The sequence below is a fragment of the Lynx canadensis genome, chromosome C1 (genome assembly GCF_007474595.2).
Source record: "Lynx canadensis isolate LIC74 chromosome C1, mLynCan4.pri.v2, whole genome shotgun sequence".
Classification (NCBI taxonomy): domain Eukaryota; kingdom Metazoa; phylum Chordata; class Mammalia; order Carnivora; family Felidae; genus Lynx; species Lynx canadensis.
The window spans coordinates 133,865,074-133,892,018 of NC_044310.1; the positions used below are offsets into that span (position 1 = coordinate 133,865,074).

A 26,945-nucleotide genomic window follows, 5' to 3' on the forward strand; every position below is an offset into this window, starting at 1 on the left:
CAACATGCACGCACACACACACACACACACACACACACACATAAACACAGTCACAGACCCCTATGTGTTTTGTTTTATTATGTTAAGTACTATGACAGAAAAGCAAATCAGTTTTGCATGGTAGTTTAAAATCAAGTGGTTGTTTTTAAAGAATACACACACACACACACACACACACACACACACACACATATATATATAGGACCCATTTTATCATATATAAATTGGAGTTAACTGTTAACCAATAGGAAAAATATATACATGTTATATATACGTATATATACATATATATATACATACATATATATATATACACACACACATACGTATATATATTTCATAGAGATTTATTATGGGGAATTGGCTTATGTGATTGTGGAGGCTGAGAAGTCCCAAGATCTACTACCTGCAAGCGTGAGACTCAGAAAAGCCAATGGTAAAATTCAGCCCTACTCCAAAAGCCTGAGAATCCAGGAGCTGATGGTGTAATTCCAGTCCCAGGTCAGAAGAGGAACTGAGACGTCCCAACTCAATCAATGAGGCAGGAAAAAGGGGGTGAATTCCTCCTTCTTCCATCTTTTGTTCTATAAATACCCTTGAGAGATTAGAGGATACCCATTCACATTGAGGAGGACAATCTACTTTACAGAGTCTACCAATTCAAATGCTAATCTCATCAGGAAACACCTTCACAGATACACCCAGAAATAATGTTTAATCTGAGCACCCCAAAGCCAATCAAACTGACACATAAAATTAACCATCACACTATGTAATGATGTTTTCCCCTAATTCTGAAAGACTCCAGTGCATTTTTACCTGGTGGGGTCCCTTCATTGTGACCCGGTAGGGTCACAACAGCAAGCCACAGGGAGTGCTCTGGAAGATGTCCCGCAATCTGATTAAGATTCTCTGTTCTTCCCTTCTCACCTCTTTTGTGAAGATCTGGTTCCGGTTAGCACTCAGGAAATGGGCAGTGAATTAAAAGTTTTAATTAGGATGGATTGATCTGATTCAAATTGACTCAGTTTGAACCTTTGCCCTGTGTATCTACCCATTTTATCATCGCCCTTCTTGGATAGGTACCAAAGCCCTCTTCCCTGTCCGTGTCAAGACTGGGGCAGAGACTATCACTAACTAAAGAGTAAATTCTTGGTAAAAGACTCCAATATCTTTAGGAGATGTACCTGGATACTGGACAAGTTTCTGGTTAGCTAGAAATTAGTTTAGATAAATAGAGCATGTTTTAAAATTTTAGAATAAAAGTATTTTTGAGACTGGGAAGTTTCAGACCACTTTTGGAAAGCTGCAACTACTTCTCAAAGGAATGTCCATTTCTCAGTGGCGTTAATGGACAGCTGTAGCCAAAAGTCCCCAAATTAATAACAGTAAGTGTAAATAATATTTGGCTTTTCTGTCCTGTAAGCACATCTGTTGTTATTTTGGAACACAATTGCTTGGATTTTGCAATGACTTACCAATTTCATCAGACATTTGAGGTAACATTAGTTTCTAATCCATAACTTAGAATATTATAAAAGGAGAAAGTTAAGAAATTCTAATGGTCTCTATATAAGTATAGTTGCTCGGGTTTTTTTAAGTTAAATTACTCATGAATGCATTTTTTCAATATGTAATGCAAGAAGATGCCAATACTACTCAATTATTTTGATCCATTTATACCTCAAACTGAGGAAATAATAGGGATGCCATCCCTACTGTTCATAGATTGGTATCCTCTTTGGTTTGGTTTTATTTATGTGTAATATGCATAGTTCAAAACTTGTTAGTAGCAACGCTAATAATGTCATTTATATACTTCACCTTGTCCATTTAAAATGGATAGTTCTATTTATAGAGTAACAGCCTGTAAAATTGAATTAAAAAAATTTAATAGAAAAAGCAGTCCTTTTAAAAATTATTACAATAGAAAGAACTGTAATTTTTTTTTCATAAATTACTCCCAAAGCAAGTTTTTAAAAAAATCTTTTTTTAGTTCCAAAACTTTAAAATAGTCTTATTGATTTTTTAAAATAATTATTTATGTAAAATAATTTATGGCAGAGTTTTCAGTATTTGAAATATATATTCTTATAATAGGAATTTTACAAGACCATTAATTTTAGCAGCGCTAGGAAACACAGCTATAATTTAGGAGCTGTTGTTGATTGTTTCTAGAAATAGATATTGACCCCATTAGTTTTAAGTGATAACATTACTAAGCCAAGTATTAATCCAATTGTATTAGAATTAGTGATTTTAATCGGTGTTTTTATTCAAACCCTTCCTTTAGCCTTTAGATTTCATTTAGCTTATCATACATAAATATAAACGTAAAATTTAAATAAATTATCTTAGAATTCTCATTTTTAAAGTCATTACAAAATTAATGCCTGTGGAAGCTCCAGTGCCTGAAGTGTTTTGTTTTTTATAGTCACTTTGGTATGCATTTGGCTCTGGTGGTATTGATGCCATCCTCTCGGACATCGTTTCATTAATCAAGAGGGCACCCAAGGTCCAGAGAAGGCTCGTGGCCCAATAATCAATCACAGAGTCATTTATTCATCAAGTAACATTCTCAAGGAGAGGAAATAATCATCATCAACAGCAATAAAACAACAAAAGCAACTAACATTTATTGGGTCCTCAATATGTGCCAAGTATGGTTCCAAACTCAACATGTATTAAGATATTTAGTCCTCACAACAAATGAAATGGTTTGGAAAATTCTTTTATGAAGTTTCTTAGCTGGATATACTACTGTAAGATGTTTACATATACGGCGTGTGTATCTCCATTTATATTCTTCTCTTGAGACCCATAGATGTTGTGGGGGAGGAGGATGCTTGATGAAGGCTACCCTCAAACAAATCTATTCTGTACCAACAAGAGTGTGATTTGTATTCATTTTGGCAGAGGTTAGATTAACACTGATTTCAGAGTTTTACACCATCTCAGAGCATCAAAGATGTCAGGCTTTGTTAATGATGCATAATCCCACAAGTACTTGATGAAAGGCAGGGACTGAAAGTGCCTCAGATATGGGTCTTAAGGCTGGGTGTTCTGGGAGGAAACTAAAAGTGATATATGTGTTGTAAATGTTAAGTGTTAAAATGATAGTGTGTGATGGACTGTCCATATTCGAATTCAGTTTTAGGTATTATTTGATGACAGACACTTAACACACACACAGGAAAAATCTTTCTTTCTTTGCCTATTCAGTTGTAAAAATTGTGTACTTAAAAGCAGAGACAACAGCAAAATCAAGGATATTTATTTGGATCACAGTAGTATAAAACCATTTAAGTGCATTTGACAAAAATTCATTAAAGCTCTGGGAATTTAACTCAATGGTAAACTGGCCTTGCTCAACTCTTTACTTAAAACTCCTTTGGTGTTTGTCATGATGACAAATGATCATTTCCCCCTAAACCTTCCTTTCCTTCAAACCTGAATCTTAATAAGCACCTTTCAAGAGCCTAAGACAGACTCTGCTGCAGCTCACTTACTTTGGAACCCAGAGCATTTCAGTTTATGGATATGTCAAGAAGCACTGGTGAGCTATTATGCACACTTAACACAATTTTCTCAGAATGTAAGTACCAAGTAAGCAGGAAAATGTTACCACATGTATTTACTTGGTGCTTTCTGAAACTTTGATACTTTACGAGTTAACAATTAATTTTTGGTAAGATGGGTAGGCTTCTCTCCAATTTACTGATGGGCAACATATTAGTTAGGATAACACTAGCTACTGGAAAAAATAAACCCAAAACCAGATAATGGACCAAACAGAATAGAATTTCACTGCCCACTCTTGTAAAGCCCAGCTTGGGCATTGGTGATTGCAGGCTGCTTTCCTGCAGGCAGTACATCGAGACTCCTAGGAAATTCCCAACAGATGGACCCAGTGTCTTTAACACATGGCTTCTGAGGTCACTGCATGCATCTGCATCAAGTCAGTGAAAGGAGAATGAAGTAGAGGAAGGGCATACTTGCACTGGAAGTGACACATGTCACCTCTGCTTATATGTCATTGGCCAGAATGGGGCTCACCATTTGAAAACAAGGGGAGAGGGCTGGCAAGTATAGTCTCTGGGAGAAGCCACTTCCCAGCCATAAATGTCTACCATGGAAGGGAGAACACATATTTGGTGTGGTCATCGTCGTCTGCCAAAGGCAGTCCAGAAATAACAGTGAATATCCCAAAGACTCCTGGGCTGGTGCACTGATCAGTGACTGAGGAATCAGCTCCCCCAGCATCCAGCCTAAGGCTCTGGGCTATAGGTCACTGGTCTGTAGTCAGGTGGACTTGTGCTACAAACAAGTGACCTCTACTCAGAGAGAAACCAGAGAGGAATGTAATTGAATACGAAGCTAATAAGAAGCAATTTAATCATAACAAAATAATAGCCCTCATGTATTTAGCACTCACTGTATTTCCGGTATTATTGTAAGCAGTTTATATATGTTAGTTTAATTAGTACTCAGAGTGATGCTAAAGGCAACTATTTTTATTAAGTCCATTTTACAGTTGGGGAAACTGAGGCATGGGGGAGTCAGTAAATTCCCCAGAGCCATATGGTTAACATCAATTAGAATCGGATTTAAATCTAGACGGTCTAATTCCATTAGACTATCCTATCTCCCATGAAAGAAAGAGAAATGTCATGTGAAAAGAAAGAAGAAAATTGGGAGGAACAGTTTTCTTCCTGAAAGAAACTTCCTCTAATTAGACTTGGCTTAGGCTACACAGTTTATAATTGTGTGCAATCCGTCCCAGCCTGCAGACTCCTGTTCTTCTTCCTACCTTGTCCATATCGTGAGGGCTCAGCAGAGGGCAGAATTTTTTAAATTGCCTCTAATCTCAAGGAATTTAGATTCTTTTGAGAAGAAAAGAGATTTCTAAAACTGATAGGAAAGGACAGTCATGATGAAAGGGCAAATAAAAGGCAAGCAGTAAGATTTCCAGGAAGGGAGGGATCACTACATATGAATTGTCAAGAAAGTGTTCATGAAGGATGTGAGACTTTAGCTGGTCCTTTTATGAATAGAGAAGAAGTACAGAGGGTTTCAAAGGAGGACGATGCCGGGAACAAAGATTCGGGTGGATAAAGACAGTATTTGTAGCAGCATTGCTGTAATGGAAGGCAATTTTGGGAATTAGTGAGAGTTATATCTTTATCCATTTTCACTTTAGAACTTATTTCTGCATATATTTTTAATTCAATGTAACCATCTGGTGAGGCCTGGCACTCTACGATTTGTTGCAGTAGTAATGTTTATCTGAGGAGCTACGTATGTAGGCACAGGAAAATGAATACTGGGTTCTGGGAACAAAGACTGGGGAGGGATTTCCAAACAAATGCCACCCTCTACTCATTTCAACAAGTGTGAGAGTTAAGGAATGTGCTTTACTGTCGTTACATTTCTGGGGCCCCCCCGAGCTTGTTACAGAGAAATTAACCAAGTTCTCCGTATTCAGGCTGTCCTGCTTCTAAGTACCTCTAGAGTAACTGACCGTTCTCCTGTATCTACATCACTTCTCATCTATGCTTTTTCATGCAGAGAACACTTCATCCCTCTTTCCAATCAGGGGATGAGCCCCTGGGTGACATCGAGTGAGTTCTGAATTCTCTGAGGAGCCACCTCTGACTATTACCGTTCTTCTTTGTCAATCACAAAGCACTTCCAGTGACATCATTGCTGTTTTTAGTATTATGTTGTTGCTGTAGGCAGCATGAAATTGACAAGGAATGGCACAGAGAAGAGCTGAAAGGGCACTTCTGCTTTTTTGATGCATCTGACACCTGTAGTTACAAGAAAGAAAACAGCTTTCATAAGCATATTGCTGGGTGATGTGGAAGGTGAATGATTATTTAGAAGTAGCTTTTCAATGCAATAGCACAATAGCATCTAAACTGCTTCTGTGCACTTTTACCCTCACAGTATCTCCCTAAGCAGAAGCAATCTGGTCAGATAGTTTCCTAGAAGTCTCTGGATCAGGAGTTAGGCTTCAGTGAAAACCCATTCTAAACCTCAGAACCTCTTGGCCTGTGAGACAAGGATCTCACTTGTTCTGATTGTCATACAACACACCTTCTGTTTTAGCTTATATGCTTGTTTGCATTTCTTCTATTTGAGTAATTATATTACAGCCAGAAAAACTAGCATCCAATGTGAAAATGAAAGAAACACATACCCTTATTTCTTTGGGGGACTCTCTCCTAAGAGTGAGCACATACATCTGCCTAAATTCAAACTGTTATTATTATTGTAGTAATGATAGCAGTTCTAATCAGGAAGTCATAGCAAATGAGGGGACTTAAACCCACATAAGGTCAGTTATACTGGTAACCGAGGCAGTTGTAACACTAAGTGGGCAGATTACAAAATTGAGAAGTGATTGATTGTACTTGCTAATGATCACAAATTTGGACACCATCGATAGTGCCTTGAACCTGAGCAGTCATACTGAGTCTACAGCATTACAGCATTCACTGGTTGACTCTAAATCTTTACCTTCTCTTAGCAGCCTACAGTGCAGATGTTGTCCTGATTACTCTGCTTGGTGGCTTTCATGACACTGTCATCCTGATCTTTCTTCAGTTGCCTGATCATGATTTCTATCTTGTTCTTTTTTACCCTCTCTGTGTGGAAGAGCATTTATGTCTTTAGCAGCAACTCAGAACATTTTCAGGCACCACCGTTGACTTGTCTCTCTTACCAGTACATCCTTCTATTTCAGGCTCATTATGATGAATGCATGAAACATGATGAGAAAAGCCATCAGCCATCTTACTTACAAGCACTGTAGGAAAAGAAAAAGAAAATTCTCTGTGTAACTGTTTGCATGTCTCCTAAACCATGGGAACTAAGAAAAAATATTATTATTGAAATAGATTTCTACATCCCAGTCTAGGCCAAATAGCACAGAACCTCAGTATTTCATATATATACAGTTAAGTAAAAATAACAAGCAAACAACGTTTTGTGTCAATTACTAGGCTATATGCTTTGCGTATTGTATCTCATTTACTTCTAGTGACGAACTTACTGCACAATTGTGATCTCCCCTTTACAAATGAGAAAATTGAGGCATAGAAAAGTTAATTAAACATCCTAAGTCACACAACTAGTAATGGCACAGGAATTTTTATTCTTTCCCACAGGAGACCTGGATTTTGGATCGATTTCACTTTGTGTTGTCTGACATACAGTACACCTTGTTTGTACCTTTTGCTTTGGCCATTCTTCTACATTCTTCTATCAGTTTGTAGATTTACCCTTTTTAAAAAATCTTTATTTATTTATTTATGAGAGAGGAGAGCACAAGCAGGTAGGGGCAGAGAGAGAGAGAGGGAGATACAGAATCCAAAGCAGGCTTCAGGCTCTAAGCTGTCAGCCCAGAGCCTGTCACAGGGCTCGATCCCACAAATCGTGAGATCGTGACCTGAGCTGAAGTCGGACGCTTAACCAACTAAGCCACCAAGGCACCCCATAGATTTACCATTTTAATTCTTAAATTATATTTCACTGGGTTATTAAGTAGCATTCTCTTTAGTGGGAATCTCTAATATTCCCTGGCACATATTTAGTTATCAATTGATTACATATATAATATATATATATATATATATATATATATATATATATATATTCTCTATCACTTCTTTATCACTCTGTTTCTCTGTCACTTCTGGCTCTAGATCACATCCTGTCATCAGATATCTCATCCACATATGTATTACTATGCTCATATGTATTTCCATAGGGAAGAATTAGTAAAAAGGCACTGTTAGGATTCTACTTCAAATGGATGTAATCCCTAGTTAGCATCTTCACATACTGAAACTCTTTATTATCCTTTTAGCACACTATGGTATTGACAGTACTTTGGTTTACCTTATCATTATAACATCATTTCTGAGAATTTCCACTTGTGTCATTGCAAAGTGATTATGGCAGCTTCACTAAGCCTTATTCATGTGAACAGAAAATTAGTGCCATAAAGAAAATGTCTAATAATTATTTTCCAAAACATATTGGTGCTTTCAAACTTAAACTCATTACACTGATTGGAACCTCACATCAGAAAATACACGAGTGTTCTTATTAATAAGTCAGTCTCATACAACTTTTAGGTAATATTTCGTCAGAAAATGTATTAGTAAAATCCATATACATGACCTTAGTCTCATCACATGTATGGCAGTAGTGTGTATGAATCTCAGTTCTTGGAATTATCAAAATAATTATATAGTAAATTAAGTTATCAAAATAATTCAAAAAGTAAATGGGATACCGGATTCTGTGCTAGTTGTTTTACATTCATTATCTTATTTAAACATGTACAACCTCCTCATAAAAACTTGGTCCCCATTTTACAGATGTGGTAATTGAATGTCAAGGATGTTAAGGAGCTTTCTCAGAGTCACACAATTAGTGTGTGGCAAGAAACTTCTTGCAATACACTTCTATAGATTCTGAAATTTTTATTCTTTTAACTCTGCCACACTGCTATGTTAATTCACATTTCTAGCCTGCGTCCTCCTTCCATTGTTTTTTAAATCACAAAAACAAGAAAGAGGACAGCTGAAGATGATTCTGATATAATAAGTAAGTACTAAGTTTTCTGAAGTTCTATATCAAGATCTAAAAATTAATATAGAAATTATTAAATTTTGTCTTAAATATATCCATTATAAGAAATATTTCACCACTCTGAAAATTTTGTTAGGGTAGCTATGTTTTCACAGTGACTGAGATTTTCCTCTTCAAGCATCAAAAGGTAGTAGCCAACATTTTGAATAGAAATCCTCTAAGTATTTATCACATTTTCCCATGGCTTATATGTATACAATTTGGCATAATGCTTTCTTGATGACCTTTTATTATACACATATATTATTTTTTGTATGTTACTACAAAATGACTGTTGATACTTACTAAAATGTAGAAGATTATTGAATCCTGCATTGAATTTTTCTTAGATTTTTATAGAGTTTCACCTCTTAGTCTTGTCTTACCCTGGTGTTTTTAATAAGGTAATTCTGTGACATTTCCTATCCTCTTTCTATTTTGCTAGAAGTTGAGAAACTTAATTTCTTAGAATGGTGTTTAAAATCAGCATTAAGAGGTCTTGAATGAGGATGTGAAGATTTATGTGTACAAAATATAGGTGTTTTCCATGAACAGGTAACTCAGATGGTGAGGTTAAAAAAAAAAAAGCTATTTTATATTGACTTAAGACAATGTTACAGTGAATTTGTAGATTATGTAACATACATATATATATATATATATATATGTATATATATACATACAAATGGAGATAGGATCAATATATTAGATAGACAGTTGGAAAGACAGATGGATACACAGACAGATGAGAGTGCTCTTAAAAGGTTTTAAATGGGGGCGCCTGGGTGGCGCAGTCGGTTAAGCGTCCGACTTCAGCCAGGTCACGATCTCGCGGTCCGTGAGTTCGAGCCCCGCGTCGGGCTCTGGGCTGATGGCTCGGAGCCTGGAGCCTGTTTCCGATTCTGTGTCTCCCTCTCTCTCTGCCCCTCCCCCGTTCCGTTCATGCTCTGTCTCTCTCTGTCCCAAAAATAAATAAACGTTGAAAAAAAAAAAATTAAAAAAAAAAAAAAAGGTTTTAAATGGTAAATATGATCCCTCTTGGTTAATCCAATCAAGTATTGACCAAAGTGATTACATATGAAAAGTCAAGAACTTCAGTTTCTGAAGTATTACTGTGCTTAATTCTAGACTTGGTTATTTACCATAGACATGACCTTGAATGGATTCTACTCTTGCTGTCCTCAGTTTCTTCACCTGCCAAATAGACCTAATAACCTCTTCTACACAGGCATGTTGAAACCATCACCAGAGATAACCAGCATCAAGTTCTTGTTGAGTACATTGCTGGTGTTCCATATCCATTAATCTCTTTCTCGGTTCTTCTGTGTGATTCTACACTTAAAATGTCACCACCACCATGATCAGTACTACTGACCTTGCCCTACAAGACATTGCTAAAGAGGACCTTTAATGAAACTGACTTTCAGATTTTACTTTTTCCCCCCAAGTTAAATTTTTTTGTTAAGTTTTCACATTAAAAAAACTATAGCAAGGTATAAATAATACTTCTTGCTCTGACTAAAAATAATTCTGACACTTTATATTCTTTTTGAAAATTTCAGTCCAATGTGGTGTGAAATTCTGGGCTGAAAATCTGCATTTCTGGTGAAAATACTTATTTAACTTAGTGGCACAGATAATATGGAAGGTGGGAAAGAATTCTATTTTATGATTTTATGACAAAAATTGCTTGGAAGAAGGAGATCAGGCATTCTATAGTTTGCAGATGACTAAATTCTCCCAGGTAGTGAAATACCAACCCTTTCCCTATTGATAGCTGAACTAACATATTATATATGCATATCTATTCCTTTCATTTGAATTCGAGAATAATCGTCCTGCCCTTTCACAAAAATGACCCTTTTATCAAAGAGAAAATACTCATCTGAATAAATCATGAGCTTGGCCACATATAAACTCTTATGATTTTATAATCTAACCCTTACTTCGTAATCGGTAAGGATAAACGTAATGGCTTATATCCTTGAGGATAAATATAATAAAACTGCTCCTTTGTAAATAAGTACAAAATGACAAGTTAAATATGCACATTCAGGATTCTGGGATCACTTTCTCATTTCTAGCTTATCCATTTAACTTTTAAAAGCAATTTGGGCTAAAGTTATGGTTGGTCTTAAAGCAATGCTCACTGAGATTTATGGATACGTCAGAATCATTATTTAAGTCTTATTTGAATGATATGAAATTGCTATTTTTGTGGGTCAAAGATATTGAAATGTTGGCCCTTCCACACCCTTAAGAGACATAGTATCTTAAAAATAAAATTGAGTATAATAATGAAGAGATTTTAAAATCCATATTGTTTAGATATATCAAACGTAAGACACAACCAACCTTCTTTTTACAATGTTTTAATTGTCATGGACTCTTAGAAGAAAACAAATCTTTAATGTGAAGCAAGTAGTAGAATATCAGTGTTTTAGGGAAAAATGGTCCTTCTATACAAATGGAATTTGAGCAACTGTTATAAACAAATTAAGGGTAATTTAAAATATATAAATATCATTTAGTGCCAAAAGTATGCCAGTCAAATAAATCTAGTTGATACTATATGCTTTAAGATATTTTCTAAATAAGTGCATTGTGTATCTTATAAATAATTTATTTCATTATAAAAACAGTTTGTGGAATACATCTAGATTGAATTTTTAACCAAGTTTCTTTTTTTTTGAAAAAAAAAATACTTTTGCAAACACCTGTTCCCCATCTCTACATTAAAAACTATTGGAACAATCTCAGTGATGTTACTGGGCATACTGTGAATTTCTTATATAGAGACATGTCACTTTTATTCAAACAAAAATCCTACATTAAGGTAAGAAAATACCTTAAGATACTGACAAAAATGCAAGAAAGACATGGAAAATATTTCTAAGATTGAAAGGCATAGTCATTACCACAGAGCTCAAATAGTAGCAATAGAGAGGAGCAAGTACATGTATAGAGAAAAGGAATACAGTAAAGTGTTCAGATCATGAGGTTTAGAATGAGGTAGATCTGTGTTAGAATCTTGAGTCTGCCAAGATTGGCTATTTGATGATGGGAACATTATTTAACCCATATAGATCATCAATTACATCATCTGATAAATAGGGCTGATAATAATACATAACCATACATCTCGTGATTATGGGGATCAAAATTCAAAATATGTGTAAATTTCCTTGCACAGTGCCTAGCACCTACAAAACACTCAAAAATATTAGTCCTTATTAGTATTATTTAGGGGAGAGCATTTAGGACAAATGGGACCGATCTGGAGATAATCATGTGTGCTGGAGTAAGATGGACTCCAGGTCCTGACCTCAGGCTTCTATCGAATTCAGACACCACTTCAGGAGGAGCAAGGATTTATTTTCCTGAATGCCAGTAACCTCAGATGGTCTCTTTCCTCTCACTCTCCCCACCCCTTTTGGCAATATACCACCAACTTGTTGATCCTTCTTAATAGTTGTTTATTGCTGTGTAGCAAATTACCACACACTTTGCCACTTAAAACAGCATGCATTGGGGTGCCTGGGTGGCTCAGTCACGTAAGCGTTGGACTCTTGATTTTGGCTCAGGCCATCATCTCATAGTTCATGGGATCGAGCCCCGCATCAGGCTCCATGCTGACGGTGTGGAGGCTGCTTGGGATTCTCTCTCCCCTTCTCTCTCTACCCTTCCCCTGTTTGCATGTGCACGTATGCTCTCTCTCTGTCTTTCTCAAAGTAAATAAAATAAACTTTAAACAACAGCGACACACATTTATTATCTCATGGTTTCCACGTGGCAGGACTCTGGGCACAGACTAGATGAGTTTTCTGCTCAGGGTCTCACATGGCTGCTGTTGAGGTGTTCTAGTGTGGTGTCTACAGGGCTGAGATCTTATCTGAGGCTCACTGGCAGGTGGCAGAATTCAATCACTTGTGATTGTACACTGAGGCCCTGAGTTCCTAGATAATTCATAACATGGATGTTTGCTTCTTCAAGATCAGCAGGAGAATATCTTTCTTTCTTCCAGTCATTTCTTTCAGAGAAGTACCAATCATCTTTTCAAGGTTATACTTGATTAGGTCAGGCCCACCCAGGATAATTAACCTTTTGATGAACTCAAAGTCAATGGATTTGTGACCTTAATTACATCTGCCAAATCCCTTCCACTTTGTCCTATAAAAAAACCTAACCAGAAAGTGAAATCCCATTGTGGTCATAGATCTTGCCCACTACTTAAGAGAAGAATTATACTGGGCCTTCATACCAGGGGGCTGGGATCTTGGGACCATATTAGAATTCTGACCATTCTACCTATAAGATATCTCAACTAAATAAAGGACCTTAAATTTGGCACATTATGGGTAATATTTAAATGGTAAGGCTCAGTGAGGGTAGCAATATATGATCAAGATGCAATTAAAGTATAGTTGGTTAATACATTTCAATCAGGACCTCCTGTTTCATATCACAAACTAAGTGAAGAGGGGAGGAAGCCAGCCTGGAAGTAGCTGGGGAATATTTTCAGGGTAAAAGGAGAAAGAGAAAGAAAAACATTTCCTCTCAGCCAAAGGCAAATTTCTAATACTTAATGCAAATTTGTTTTGAGTCTGTCCAGTTTACCTTCTCATGACTTGGGGCAGAGAGAGAGTGAGCACAGTGGGGTCTTGAACAGGCAGAACTATATCACATAATTGTGAATTTCCTCATTTTTCATGATATAATTCTTGTGGTATAATTAGTCCCAATTCAATGAGACATCACTGCATTTATTTATGGATTCTAATATTTATTGAAAAGCCTGAATCAGTTTTAGTTTTTCACGAGCATGGGACTAGATGTACAGTCTTATACCTTTCTTGGTAAAAACAGTGTAAGTCACAACCTCTTTCCTCAAACTCGTACACTTAAGTAGCAATTGAGGAAAGGCAATATGTAAACTTAAAACCGTGATGAGGATTTTTTTTAAATATATTTTCAAGACTTCAGATGATACTATGTTGTTAGGTCTATGATATATCTGTAAGAAGGGGAAAAGTTGAGAAAGAACCAGAATGGGGATGAAATGAATTATTATTCAATAGATTCAATAAAAATAGCCATACCAGAAATTGAATTAAATCATACTTAAATTTCTATCTTAGAATTTGATTTCATGCTCTATTAAAATTTTTCTGTTTTTTTTTAAGCATTAAGTGGACTGACAGCACAAGTGAAAACAGGCAAGGGTTTTACAGTCATGCGGTTCTAGAATGGGATTCTAGGTCTGCCACTAGCTCACTGGATAACAGGCAAGCTACTGACTCTCTAGGCCTCCAGCTGTTCCCCAGTGAAAAGAGAATTATATCCAGTTTGCAGAATTGGCTTAATGATAAGAAAGAGAACATATGCACACACGAAATACACAACATGGTGCCCAGTGCATAGAAGAGCTATGGTAAGTATTAGAATCGCAAGTCTTTGTACTGCCACTGACATGCTAGGTGGTTTTAAGTAAGAATATGATAGAAAGGCATCACTGATAACCTGTCATGAAATTCAAGAGAATGCAATAGCTGCAAAATCATTGAGCAAATCATGGGAGAAGAAGGTACATGTTAATTATTCAGTTTTAAAACCATTTGTAATATTATTATCCCAAGACGATATTAAGTAAGCTTTCTAGGAAAATGGAGACAGTATCTATTTACCTAAATTATTCATTCATACATTCTGACATTAAAAAAAAATGATAGTAAATCAGGGCAATGGAAAGGATAAAGAAACGGACATGTTAACATAAAAACTAGTATTTTTGCTGCTAGTGAAATGCATATTTGATTCTGACTTTCCTGGTAGCCAGGACAAATCAGGAGGAAAATAATAACTTTTAAGAAGAGAAAACTTTTTCTTGACTTAAATTCTGAAAATATTTTTTCATGCTCTTCTTTATATATGTTAGAGCATTGCCATGGGAATTTTCACTTTTGTAGTTTTTTATTGTTTCCTTAGTAAAAAAAAATGAGAAAAAAATGAAAGTATAATATTAAAATATGACCCAGGGAAGATTTGTTCAGCTAGCTATATCTAATACAAATATTCCTGTTAAATCACCTTTTTTCTTTCATGCCTAACATCTGTTTCTTAAAATTTAAGAGTAAATATTCTATTTGAAACAGTCAAAGCAACCTGGAATTTTAGCTAGTATATGGGAAAACACATACATAATGCAAATCAATGGATTTATTTAATACAAATATATGGCTACCATTCCTAATTGTTGACTCTGCGAGAGCAGAGGATTCAATGTACAAAAGATTTGCCTGGGATCTCAGAGTCAAGAAAACTCAGTTCAAACCTAGCCTTGCCAAGGTGAATATAGGCAAATCATTTTACCTACCAGGACAATTATTCACCAATTTTTTTTTTAATTTTTTTTTCAACGTTTATTTATTTTTGGGACAGAGAGAGACAGAGCATGAACGGGGGAGGGGCAGAGAGAGAGGGAGACAGAATCAGAAACAGGCTCCAGGCTCTGAGCCATCAGCCCAGGGCCTGACGCGGGGCTCGAACTCACGGACCGCGAGATCGTGACCTGGCTGAAGTCGGACGCTTAACCGACTGCGCCACCCAGGCGCCCCATCACCAATTTTTAAGTAAAGAAATTGGACTAGACAAGCTCCAATTTGTTCTAGAACTATGACCACCAAACGATGTGGCCCAGAGTATGCACTCCATAAATAAGTGGGAAAAAGGAATCCTATGACTCTATGACAATAGTGACCTGATTTAACCAGTCTGGTGGCTAGAGAGAGTTGATGTAAATACTTTGTATTTCTCAATGAAAAGAAGGCAGGTAGTAATAATAAAAACTCTAGGTATATGTCAGGATTTCTCAACCTAGTCTGATGCTGCTATGGAAAGGATAATTCTTTGTTATGAGAGGTGGTCTGTGCACTGTAGGATATTTGGCAACATCCTGGTTTCTACCCACTAGATACCAGTAGTGCTGCTCCCTGAGTTGTGACAACTAAAAATCTCTGGAAATATTTAGACCCCATTTGAGAAAAACTGGTATATATAAACTGTTTGTGTGTGTGTGTATGTGTGTGTGTGTGTGTGTGCGTGTGTGTGTGTGTAGATAGCTTTTTCTATTGCATATTTACTTTTATTGTACCTTAAATACATGAGATCAATTATTTTCAATTATTAATTTTATGTTCTCCCATGGCATACTAGATAATTAACACAATTAGCCCAATGGTCACTTCTTATTTTGCATATAGCTTGACTGGAGTCTAAAAGATTCAAGTGTTTTCCAATACAGCTAATGTACCTCATTGCATTGCTTATGGTTTTTGATAAAATCATGCAAACACAAGCAGTCTGATGTTATTTTTTTGTTTACAGTATTACTGTGTTGTTTTGGTTAACAGAATGAAAAACAGCACTGTAATACTACAAGTAAAAATGTTTTATTCTTAGTTTGTTTCATCAATAAAAGCTGACATTTTTGCAAGAAAGATGTTATACTATTGAAATTAACTCTTAGTCAATTGTAAATAATTGTATTATATCGGTATGTTATCATGAAGATTAGAAATCATTTCCTACAGAATCATGTTTTTGCTTCCTCAGCACTGTTTCAATTGAAAGGAATTTGAATGAAGTGCATCTCATTACTAACATAAAGTAGATGGAGCTTGAATAATTTTTATATTTATTTTCCATGGATGGCTATTACATTTCTTATCCTATCTATCCAAATTTTATAAAATAAATTGTTTTAATCCATTCTTTGGAGAGGAGCAATGAATTTATTTTTGCAAAAGCTATGCATCTGAATATATTGTAATATGCATAAAGCTCCGTTAACACAGTTATTTATATAAAAAGTGTAGCTGCCTTACCTTTTATTTAATTTACATACTTTATTTACTTTCTGACAGGTTCTTCTCCTTGCATTTTTATTTACATACCAAAAATGTCTTCAGATAAGTCAACTAAAACTTTAATGTACTGTATAATTTAAAACTCCATAAAATGTTTTATGTATTGCATAGTTTTATACGAATTTTTAGGCTGATGATATAGAATTTTGGAAATATCTCATCAACTATTCCTATACAAAACATCATATTTCTTACATATGATGGGAAATAGAGTATTGTCTTTTGTCTGAGATCATGTTTAGCAAGAATTGTAAAATTTGTGCTCAGTCTATTTGTTTCATACAGGGGAAAAATCTCTGGCTGTATTTAAGGATTGTTATTTTTTTCCTTAAATTATTATCATGGACTTCATGTAGTAAGGGCATCTCATCTCACATCCTTAGAGAATTTGGTACCTTTGCTCTAAGCTATACAAAAGATCATTATTCTTTCATTCAAATATTGGAAACAATGTTTCCATTATGTGTTTCATAAACTGTAACAGAGATCACTCACCAGTGAGGTAATAAGGCCGTAGTGTGGCAACATAAAGAAGTCCAGTTTTAGAAATATAAACTTAACCTTCATCCCTCCCTTTTTTGTATTTAGCTTTTGTAAGCATGGTTTGTATTTGCATAACCCACCATTCATATTCTTGTGAGTTCATGATATAAATAATTTGAAAAATTTCATTCAGTTCCCCCAAATTATTCTAGTCATTATGGATGATTCATGAGAGGATTAATCTCTTGGATGTGACATAAAACTAGAGAGGAAAGACACTACCTATCATATCATTTGCAGTTAAGAACATGCTGCATATCTTTAAGCCTTAGTTAAAGTGCTTATAGTAATTGGGTGTGCATGCCTTAGCTCCGTTAAAACCCAAACAGCAATATGGGAGAGTGTGGTTTGTTTTTTAAATGTGCAAGGAAGGAAAATTAGTGAAATCTGTTTAAGTCACAAAACTGCCTCATTCAGGACCCAATTCAGCAGCATGGAAAAAGTAACTCAAGTTAACTGTACTCTTAGCATATGTCTAAGCTCACAAATTTCAATTCACTTTGAATTCCTTTCTTTTCCCGTGGATCTGCCTACAAAGAAAAGAAATACAAAGATGGCAAACTGGTTCAATAGTTCATTAGCTCTAGATTGTCTCAAGATTTTCAGGATGAAAATATGTCCAGTTACAGACCCAAGTTCTTTATGTGTTGCAATGGTGATACTCATAAAGAACTGCTTTCATTTTACTATGGGTCTTTCCTCTTTTCCTCCACTCCACCCTCTACTACCACCACAGGCATACTCCATACATGCACATGGAATTAAGGGTATGATGTATTTAGATTTTATCCATGCAAAGAGAATTTGGCGGAAGAAATAAAACTAAGCTAATGAACAATCGATCTAGGTATTATACAGAGACTGTGGTTTAGTGACCTAAATTGCACCATAATCTTTAAAAGATTACAGTATTTGGGTAGAAAAAAATGATCTCTGTTTCTATAATGGCATCTCTGTATAAGAGGATATTATTGGATATAAGCTGCATGGTTTCAGCACATACTTTTCTCTATCTTTCAGCAATTCAGAGTAGTTCTCAGATACATCTGAGAAGTAGCACTGAGGATTTAGTCTTCATTTATAACCAAACAGTCTCGAATAACATTTTCTTCCAATTTTTGTTTTAAAGGTCTAACATTTGATCGTATGTTTTCTTTAGTTAACTTTCTATATTATATGGCAATCTCTGCGGTTATTTTTTTCAAAGATAAAAAAGAAAAAAAAAAGCATGCTCAAAATGTAGAAGTTATTTTTGCAGTAACGTATGTCATGATTTTTAAACATTCAGGCCTTTAAACTTTTTTTATAGTGTATGTTCTTGCCAATCCCAGCACAGTTCTACAAAGTAAAATATTTGGCAGTGAATTCATATTAACAGATGGAACAAGAAATTAACACGTTTTTGCTTCGCTAATTCACAGTTCTTTTAATACGCTAATTCTAAATCACCTGTTCTGACTTTGACAGGCTACAGACACCTGTTTGGGGTAATATTCCACAGCTAATTATTACACGAGAAATTCAGTTTCCAACAAAAGGGTTTCTGTGTGAAATTGTCATAGTTAAAAAATTAAGTAATACTGAACACATAGAAATGTATTTCAGATGTCGTGATTTAAATACCGTTAATCTGCAACTTCTCTTTCACTAAAGAATGATCTATGAAAACCAAAGACTGTCCTCTTAGTGTTTGAATTCTGTCTGTCACACTTTACACCATGGTTGCACTGATCAAGTCAGAATTTCTTCCCAGTTGCAGTGATTTACTGTATTACTGTATTTTAAATGGCAGGAAAAGAGTATAGAATTTTCAAGTGGCTGGAAAAATTCCTAACTGTATGTTAAAAATGACTCAGGAGAGTTAAAAAAAATACTGTCAAGATGAAAGAGAAAAAAAAAAAAAAAGAAAACCTTAGCCTGGGTGGCATCATATGGAAGGCAGACAATAAATAAATAGGAAGTTCACTGAACTGTGGAGTTTGAAGTATGACCGACTCACATGAGGCACCAAGAGGACCACTGACTTGTTTGCTAAAAGAAAAGCAAGGTCATGATGCCAAGAAGTTTATGGATATAAAAACCAAATGCCCCACCCCCACCCCACTTCTTCTATTTCAGCCTCTTAACAAACTACTAATTTCCACTAAGTTCTGATTTTCTTTATCTCCCCATACCGGTCTCTGTTATTCCAACAAGGTTATTTCCCCTCTGTCACCTTTGCGATTTCCTTTCGCAGTGACTTTTTCACTTCAGTTTCCCCACAAAACCTTCTACGGGGAATGTGGAGGCAAAGACTGTTATGTGTGGGAGGGTAGGTTGGTGGAATAAGAAGCAAAAATCAGAAACGTAAGGTTTTCCGATGTTTGTAACATAACGACAGATGCTGAGGTAGAGTCTATCTTTAGGTTTGCCAAAGGTTCCATTTTGTGTGTCTGTTTTTCGATTCTCTCTAATTGCTGTTCAGCTTTGTATGTGGCTTTGCTAATGTGTCTTCCTTAGCCACGTTAGGGATGCAGAGAACTTGTCGTTTCTTTAATTAACCTTTATGTCTTAGAACCCAGATAGTAGAGTTCATCAAGCAGGCGCTCTTGGAAGTTTTAAGATTCATGCTGGTGTATTCTGCTTTTGAAAAGTTATTGTATGAAGGGTATTTTTAAAATGCCTTTTTATTTTGTAAGACTTCAGGTGGATGAGGAGAAAGCTTGTTTTTCACATTCAGCCTCCCTGTAATTTTGTTGTTTTTCTCCCAATTGCTGCTCCAGAAAGCACATGGTCTTTCTCTAAAACCATGCTTTATGACATTGCTATTTGCAGAAATTTAACTGGCAGCCCACCCCAGGAAGATAAAATCCCGTTTCATCCAAGTTTGATTCCCCTCCTACACCCACACCTGAAACCATATTTCTGCCAGAGCCTACATTCTGCTAAGGAGGAAACCAATCTTTTATAATACTTTAACATACGTGAATTTTATTTTATTTTTAATTAAAAAATTGCATTTCTCATCCAAAAATGCTAGATGACATTTAAAACTAGGAAAGAGTTTCCAAATAACTCACCTTTACAATTAACTCTTATCAGAACTACACAGTTATTTCACTGCACCGGGTATAAGCAAATGGCTATGACGTAGTTGTGAAGTTGAAAGGCCTCCGTCACCACTCAAGTTCTTGGCTAAGTTCAGAAGCACATTATCCTACGGGGATTTGCTCAGGGCTCAAAGTTTGAAAAAGAGTGACTGGTACACAATTGGAATGAAATCAACTTTTATTTTCAGTTAATAAGATGGCTCAGGAATACACTAAATATCCTGGTCTTTAAGAGAGTAAAAAAAAAAAAAAGACTCTAGGAAGCTTGTTCAGAAATCTCTGGTTTCCCTGAAAATAGTTTTAGATATACACTTGCTACCTCTAAAACCACTATGAATTAGGTCTAGATTATAATACAAAATATTCAAGATGTAACGGTTAAAGGAAAATGACCTTGAGCAAGTATATTTGAGATTTATATTTAATGTGAAAGTTTTTTAAGTTTATTTATTTATTTTGAGAAAGAGATAGCACAAATGGGGGAGGGGCAGAGAGAGAGAGAAAGAGAGAGAGAGAGAGAGAGAGAGAGAGAGAGAGAGAGAATCCCTAGCAGGCTCCACGCTGCCAGGCAGAGCCCTACCAGGAGCTTCAACTCATTAAACAGGGAGGTCATGACCTGAGCCGAAACCAAAAGTCCAATGCTTAACTGACTGAGCCACCCAAGCACTCCTTCAATGTGAAGTTCTTCAACAAATTGTTCAAGATGATGAATGACATTACAGTGCAGTTCCAGTCATCTGTCTTCAGTTAAAACACTTTGATAAATCGGTTAATTAATAAGAAAAACTAATATCACTGATCTTCCTACTTTAATATATTCCTTACAGATAGTGTCTGAAAAAGTTATGTCATTTTTCCAGGGAAAAATGCATATGTAGATATTTTTATTTGTATGTAAGTATATATGTACACATACATGTACATATATACACGTATATACACATACATGTTAGAAAGCCTGTTCAGTCCTTCAAAGAAGATTGCAGATTACAACTGATTAAACAGTTACCATGGCAACAATTATATTTCACTTAGTCACTTTTCTAAGCAAGTAAATGTTCAACATATCAGATTTATTTAACAGGGAAGGATTTGTTTTACGTAACTAGCAGGTAACATTAATTAATAATCACCATTTATACCCTTTTACATATTTTAAATGGTTATCTCCACATATAACTCAAAGTGCGGTATTTACCATGTTATTTATATAATATATTTTAAAAAGAATTAAGTAACTTTCATTTAGAAAATTTAATTCTCTTAATACAATTTACCCTAAGCCAATTTTGTTAATTTGTCATCTATTGTAAAAGCATGATATTATTATAATAATGATAGGTTACCATTTATTGAGCACCTAATAAATACCAAACACTCAATAAATTATTGCTAATCCTAGGTTTATTGTTCCATTTCACAGGGTAGGTAGTGGGATCCAAGGAGACTAATAACTTCTCCTTTAGTCTCAGTGCAGTGGACAAGATAAAATCCCAACCTGGGACTCAGTAATTGCAAACCCCATTCTTTTTTCCTTGTGAGTTGTTGATGATCCGTGTTTGAGTAGCTGGATATGTAGAATTCAGGTTTAGAAGTAGACATTACCAAAAACCAAAAAAAGCACTTAGATCGTGATACAGTCAAATGAACTATCTGTATAAGAAGTCAAGGGGTGCCTGGGTGGCTCAGTCCGTTAAGTGACCGACTTCAGCTCAGATCATGATGTCTCAGTTCGTGAGTTCAAGCCCACGTCGGGCTCTGTGCTGACAGCTCAGAGCCTGGAGCCTGCTTCAGATTCTGTGTCTCCCTCTCTCTGTACCTCCCCTGCTCATTCTCTGTCTCTCTCTGTCTCTCAAAAAATAAATGTTAAAAAAAAAATAAAGAACTCAAAACTAATATGCACAAAGTACCCAGTGAACAAATTGCTTCACTTTAGTGATTGACAGGTATGTTTGTTTATCATTAGAAGTATTTTTTTTTAATTTTTAAATGTTTATTTGTTTTTTGAAAGAGAGAGACAGAGACAGAGAGTGAGGTGGGGAGGGGCAGAGAGAGAGGGAGACACAGAATCCGAAGTAGGTTCCAGGCTCTGAGCTGTCATGACAGCACAGACCCCCATGTGGGGCTTGAACCTAAGGGCTGCTAGATCATGACCAGAGCTGAAGTCAGATGCTTAACCAACTGAGCCACCCAGACATCCCTATCGTTAGAAATATTAATGTCTAATAGGATGTGAGTCAAATATCTTATATTTTAAAAATTCAACTTTCATGTTGTTTACAAATTATTCATTAACATTGCCTCAAGCTTCAAGGAGTTTACAATTTAGTAAATAATAAAGTTTACGACTTGAATTTTTTAACTTTAAAATGTTTCTTTGTGTTTCTACATAGTAGTATATTTTTATCAGCAAAATTTCCTTAGATATGTTGTTACTTTAAAGACTATTCTTTTAATTTTTATCCTAAAATATCTTTGGCATCTATATTAAAATGCTCTGCCTAATTATAACCCATGACCGGATTGTAATATTCCCAGGCCAAAGACCATATCTGACTTATTTATCAACAGTTTTCTAGTCTTTTCACAGTCATAGATACACAGTGAAAGTTTAATAACTCAGTGTTAAATGATTGCAGGAGTGCATGGATGGATGGATGGATGGATGGATGGATGTGAATTCTGGCAGATAACTATGTGGCAATGAAAGTGAGTGTATATGAGTGTTTGTATATGAGTGTTCTTGAGGAGAAAAATAATACTCATATACAAACACAAACACTGATAATCCAAAGAGGAAAACTGAAGATTTCAATGACTTCATTTAGGAAACCATTATTGAATATCAGGCATTGAGTTAAACTTGAGGCTATGATGATGAGGAACAATTAATAGTGGCTGGTCACATGGGGTTTACTTTCCAAGAGGGGAGGTACAAATAATAAATGAACATAGTAAATAAGATAATTGCTTTATTTGATTATTGTTATAAAGCTAAACAAAAAATCTGCAAGATGGCACCAAACTCACTCGGGTGATCACTTTAGACAGCATAGACAGGGAAAGCTCGGGAGGAGATCTCTGATTGGGACTCAGCAGCAGTGTGAAGAAGGAAGAAAAGAACATTCTCCTGAGCATGGAGAATTCCTGATTGCCAGCAGCGAGGGTGAAGAAAAAGGAGTTATGCATCCTTTAAGGAAGTCAGTAGCTGCCCATCATGACACATTCTTTGCCTTCCTTGCTTAAATATACATGTGGCTCTTAAACACAGCCAAATGTAAGAATTTCTGGGGTAATACCAGAAAAACTTTCCAGGTGCTTCTGTACAGGACAAAAAAACAACAGCAACAATACTATTATCTTGTGGTTTCTACTGGGTAAAAACGACAGTTACAGGAAAACACCAACAACCATTATAGAAATAATAACACCAGTGAGAACACCACTAAATGTACTCTTTCCAACAATCTTAACCAAGAAAATAACCAGAATCATGTTATATATACCCAAATCACTTTAATCCCCCTCAGAAATAAATATATATTAAATATTCATTTGTATGCATCAAAAATTCTTCAACTCAGATTGATCCAAATAGGGTATCATTTAAGGAAAATTATAACCATAAGTCTCCCCCCCCCCCCACGAACAGTTCAATCAACCAATTAAGTAGTCATCTACTAAATGTGGTCCTCAGACAGGTAGCATCATCAACATCTCCCAGGGTTTTTCAGAAATGCAGAATTCCAAACCACTCCAGACCTACTGAATCAGATTCTGCATTCTGACAACTTCTCGGGTGATTTGAATACACAATAAAGTTTGAGAACTTCTTGAGCACTAATTTATGTGCCCAACCCCATGCTAGGTACTAGAGTACATAGAAACAATACAAAATTACCAGGGTTTAACTTTTTTCAGCAAGATCTCAATGGTTATAACTGGAAAAAAGCAAAAAAAAAAAAAAAAAAGAAAAAAGAAATCTAATAGTTTTTGGAGACTTTAATTTGAATTTGCATGTGAGTCACAGTTCTAAGTCTGGCTACTAACTCTGATCCATAACATGAGATTCTCTGATCAGTTTGTTTCCAAATATGCAAACTCACGTAAGGGTAACATAATACAACCCATCAGCCCTCAATATATAGCCAGAATCCCACCATTATTTTGAGCCTAGAGCCTAGATTATAGTAAATAGCTTCCTAATTGGTTTCTTGCTTCCGTATTTGCCCCTATTATAGTTTATGTTCCAATAAGTTGTTAAACTCAGTGACTTTTCACTTTTTTTTAAACAAATATTTTTATTTTTTTAAGTAAACTCTGCCCCCAATGTAGGGCTCAAGCTCACAACCCTGAGATCAAGAGTTGCATGTTCTACCAACTGAACCAGCCAGACATCACAAAAACTCAGTGACTTTTTAAAGACCTTAGGCTTGGGGCACCTGGGTGACTCAGTTGGTTGAGCATCTGACTTCGGCTCAGGTCATGAGCTTCCCATTTGTGAGTTCAAGCCCCGTACCAGGCTCTGTGCTGACAGCTTGGAGCCTGGACCCTGCTTCAGATTCTGTGTCCCCCTCTCTCTCCACCCCACCCCTCCTTGTGCTCTGTCTCTCTCTGTCTTTCAAAAATGAAACATAAAAAGGTTTTTTAAAGACCTCTCCCCTCTCAAATTGATCTTACATAATTACAGTATATGTACTCTATATGTACTTATGATCTTACAGTATATGGACTTATGGTGTCCGCTCAAATGGTAATGCTTTGAATACCTTTTTCTTGGACACTTCATTTAATCTAGATGTTTCATCCACCTCTCTCTCTTTTTCTCTCATTCTCTCTCCAGCTGTATCTTGCACTTTTCTTTATGGTTGTCATCACTTTCTCTAAGCACTTTGTAACATTTTATTAACTACTTTATTGTTCATGTTCACACCGTAATATAAAATCCAGAAGTCAGGGATTTTGTTTTTCGTGTCCACCAGTGTTCAGATGAATGCCATATAAATAATAGAGGCAGAATAAAGAGTTCTTGAGTGAATGTTGAATGAAATCAGTATTCTAGGATGTTGATAGTTGTGGTTATATCATTATCAGAAATATTGAGCACCTAACATATGTCACTGTGGTAGATTATAAAGAATGACATATCAAACATGATATGCCTACTGGAGACATACAATACAGCCGAGTTATAAATAAATGAATAAAAGTGAGGCATATAGTACACAAAAGAAATTCTTCAAGGAGTTAAATCCTGAAATTCTTCAGGAATTAAAAGGTGAGTCCAGTGGCAGGAAATTGAAGAAAGAAGACCATTTTGGTAAGTAAATAATCTGGTAATGGCATTTTCAGAAGCATAAGTGGCAAGCTTTAGGGTTGAAATAGATGAAGCATTATTCATGAACTGTAAAAGTACCTCTGAAACCCATAGTTACAAAGATAATCAGTGACCAGTTTATGGTAGCTTCACCACCTAAACTAAGGTATTTGTATTTTATTCTGTGGACTTATTTTATTTTTTGAGAAAATAGTCATGTATTCAGAAGGATGGTTTAGGAGGATTCATGCATTTGGAGGATGAACTGGGCTGGGAAGAGGCTGCACAGAGAGACAGCTGGCTAGGGGATTCCAAATCATACATGGAAAGTAGCAGAGGTTAAGGAGTGACATTAGGAATGATAAGGTATTAAAGTTAGTCAAGGATATATTAATTGTTAGAAGAGCACACAACAAGGAAAAATACTATATAAGTAATTGCTATCATCATCATCTTCATCACTGTTACCACACATAAAACCATCACAAACCTTTCCCCCAATCAGAACGACAAGGACACTAACATAAGCTGTGTAGAAAACAATTCCTCCAGAGATAAGGATATCATTTTCTGGTGATATAAAACGCAAATCAGTGGGCTGACTTTTAAAGTGACAGTTCTGGCAATTAGAAATATGAAAATGGGAGTTCATTTTCATCTTCTCAGAAAAAGCCATAACCTCACTTCCAGATAAAGGGCTTTTTTTCCCACCCCCAAAGAGTCAACACAAAAGATGAGTTTTTCTTCTATTGCAAAGTGCCTTTTGTTTGTTTGTTAGATGGGAAACCCTTTATACATTCTTCATTGTTTCCTCTTTATAAACAACAGTTTTCTTTACCAAAACTGAGCATATTAAAATTGACCTGAAAGAATGATGAGTGTTAAATGAAAAAATATAAGCTAAGACTCTATCTTCATGCTGGGATAGGACCTTAATAAATATTTGTTGTCCTCTCTTCCCCGCCCGCACCTTGTATGGTATCTTGACAATGTTAATTCTCAATAATTGCTTATCAAATAAATGAACATTACTAAATTTGCATTAAGCATTGAATTTTTTTTTAATTTTTTTTCAACGTTTATTTATTTTTGGGACAGAGAGAGACAGAGCATGAACGGGGGAGGGGCAGAGAGAGAGGGAGACACAGAATCGGAAACAGGCTCCAGGCTCCGAGCCGTCAGCCCAGAGCCCGACGCGGGGCTCGAACTCACGGGCCGCGAGATCGTGACCTGGCTGAAGTCGGACGCTTAACCGACTGCGCCACCCAGGCGCCCCAGCATTGAACTTTTAAGCCATTGACCAATACACATGCAAATGCCCAGATGCAATGTCTTCATACGAATATCTTCTAGTGTTGAACCTCAGTGGTGAACTTGACATTTTTTCTTAGTCTCTCTAATCCACAAATTTCCTTTCTGTGTACTTGG

The 26,945-nt window shown here is 35.9% G+C and overlaps 1 protein-coding gene and 1 long non-coding RNA gene across 3 annotated transcripts in view; both read left to right on the forward strand.

Moving 5' to 3' along the window:
• ARHGAP15 (Rho GTPase activating protein 15) overlaps positions 1-26,945 on the forward strand; it is a 619,910-nt gene that overhangs the window by 161,743 nt on the left and 431,222 nt on the right. The gene's annotated exons all lie outside the window — the stretch shown is intronic.
• On the forward strand, positions 8,711-10,310 carry LOC115522174. Its single transcript, XR_003971269.1, has 2 exons — positions 8,711-9,407; positions 9,656-10,310. It is a non-coding gene; the product is annotated as an uncharacterized LOC115522174 (long non-coding RNA).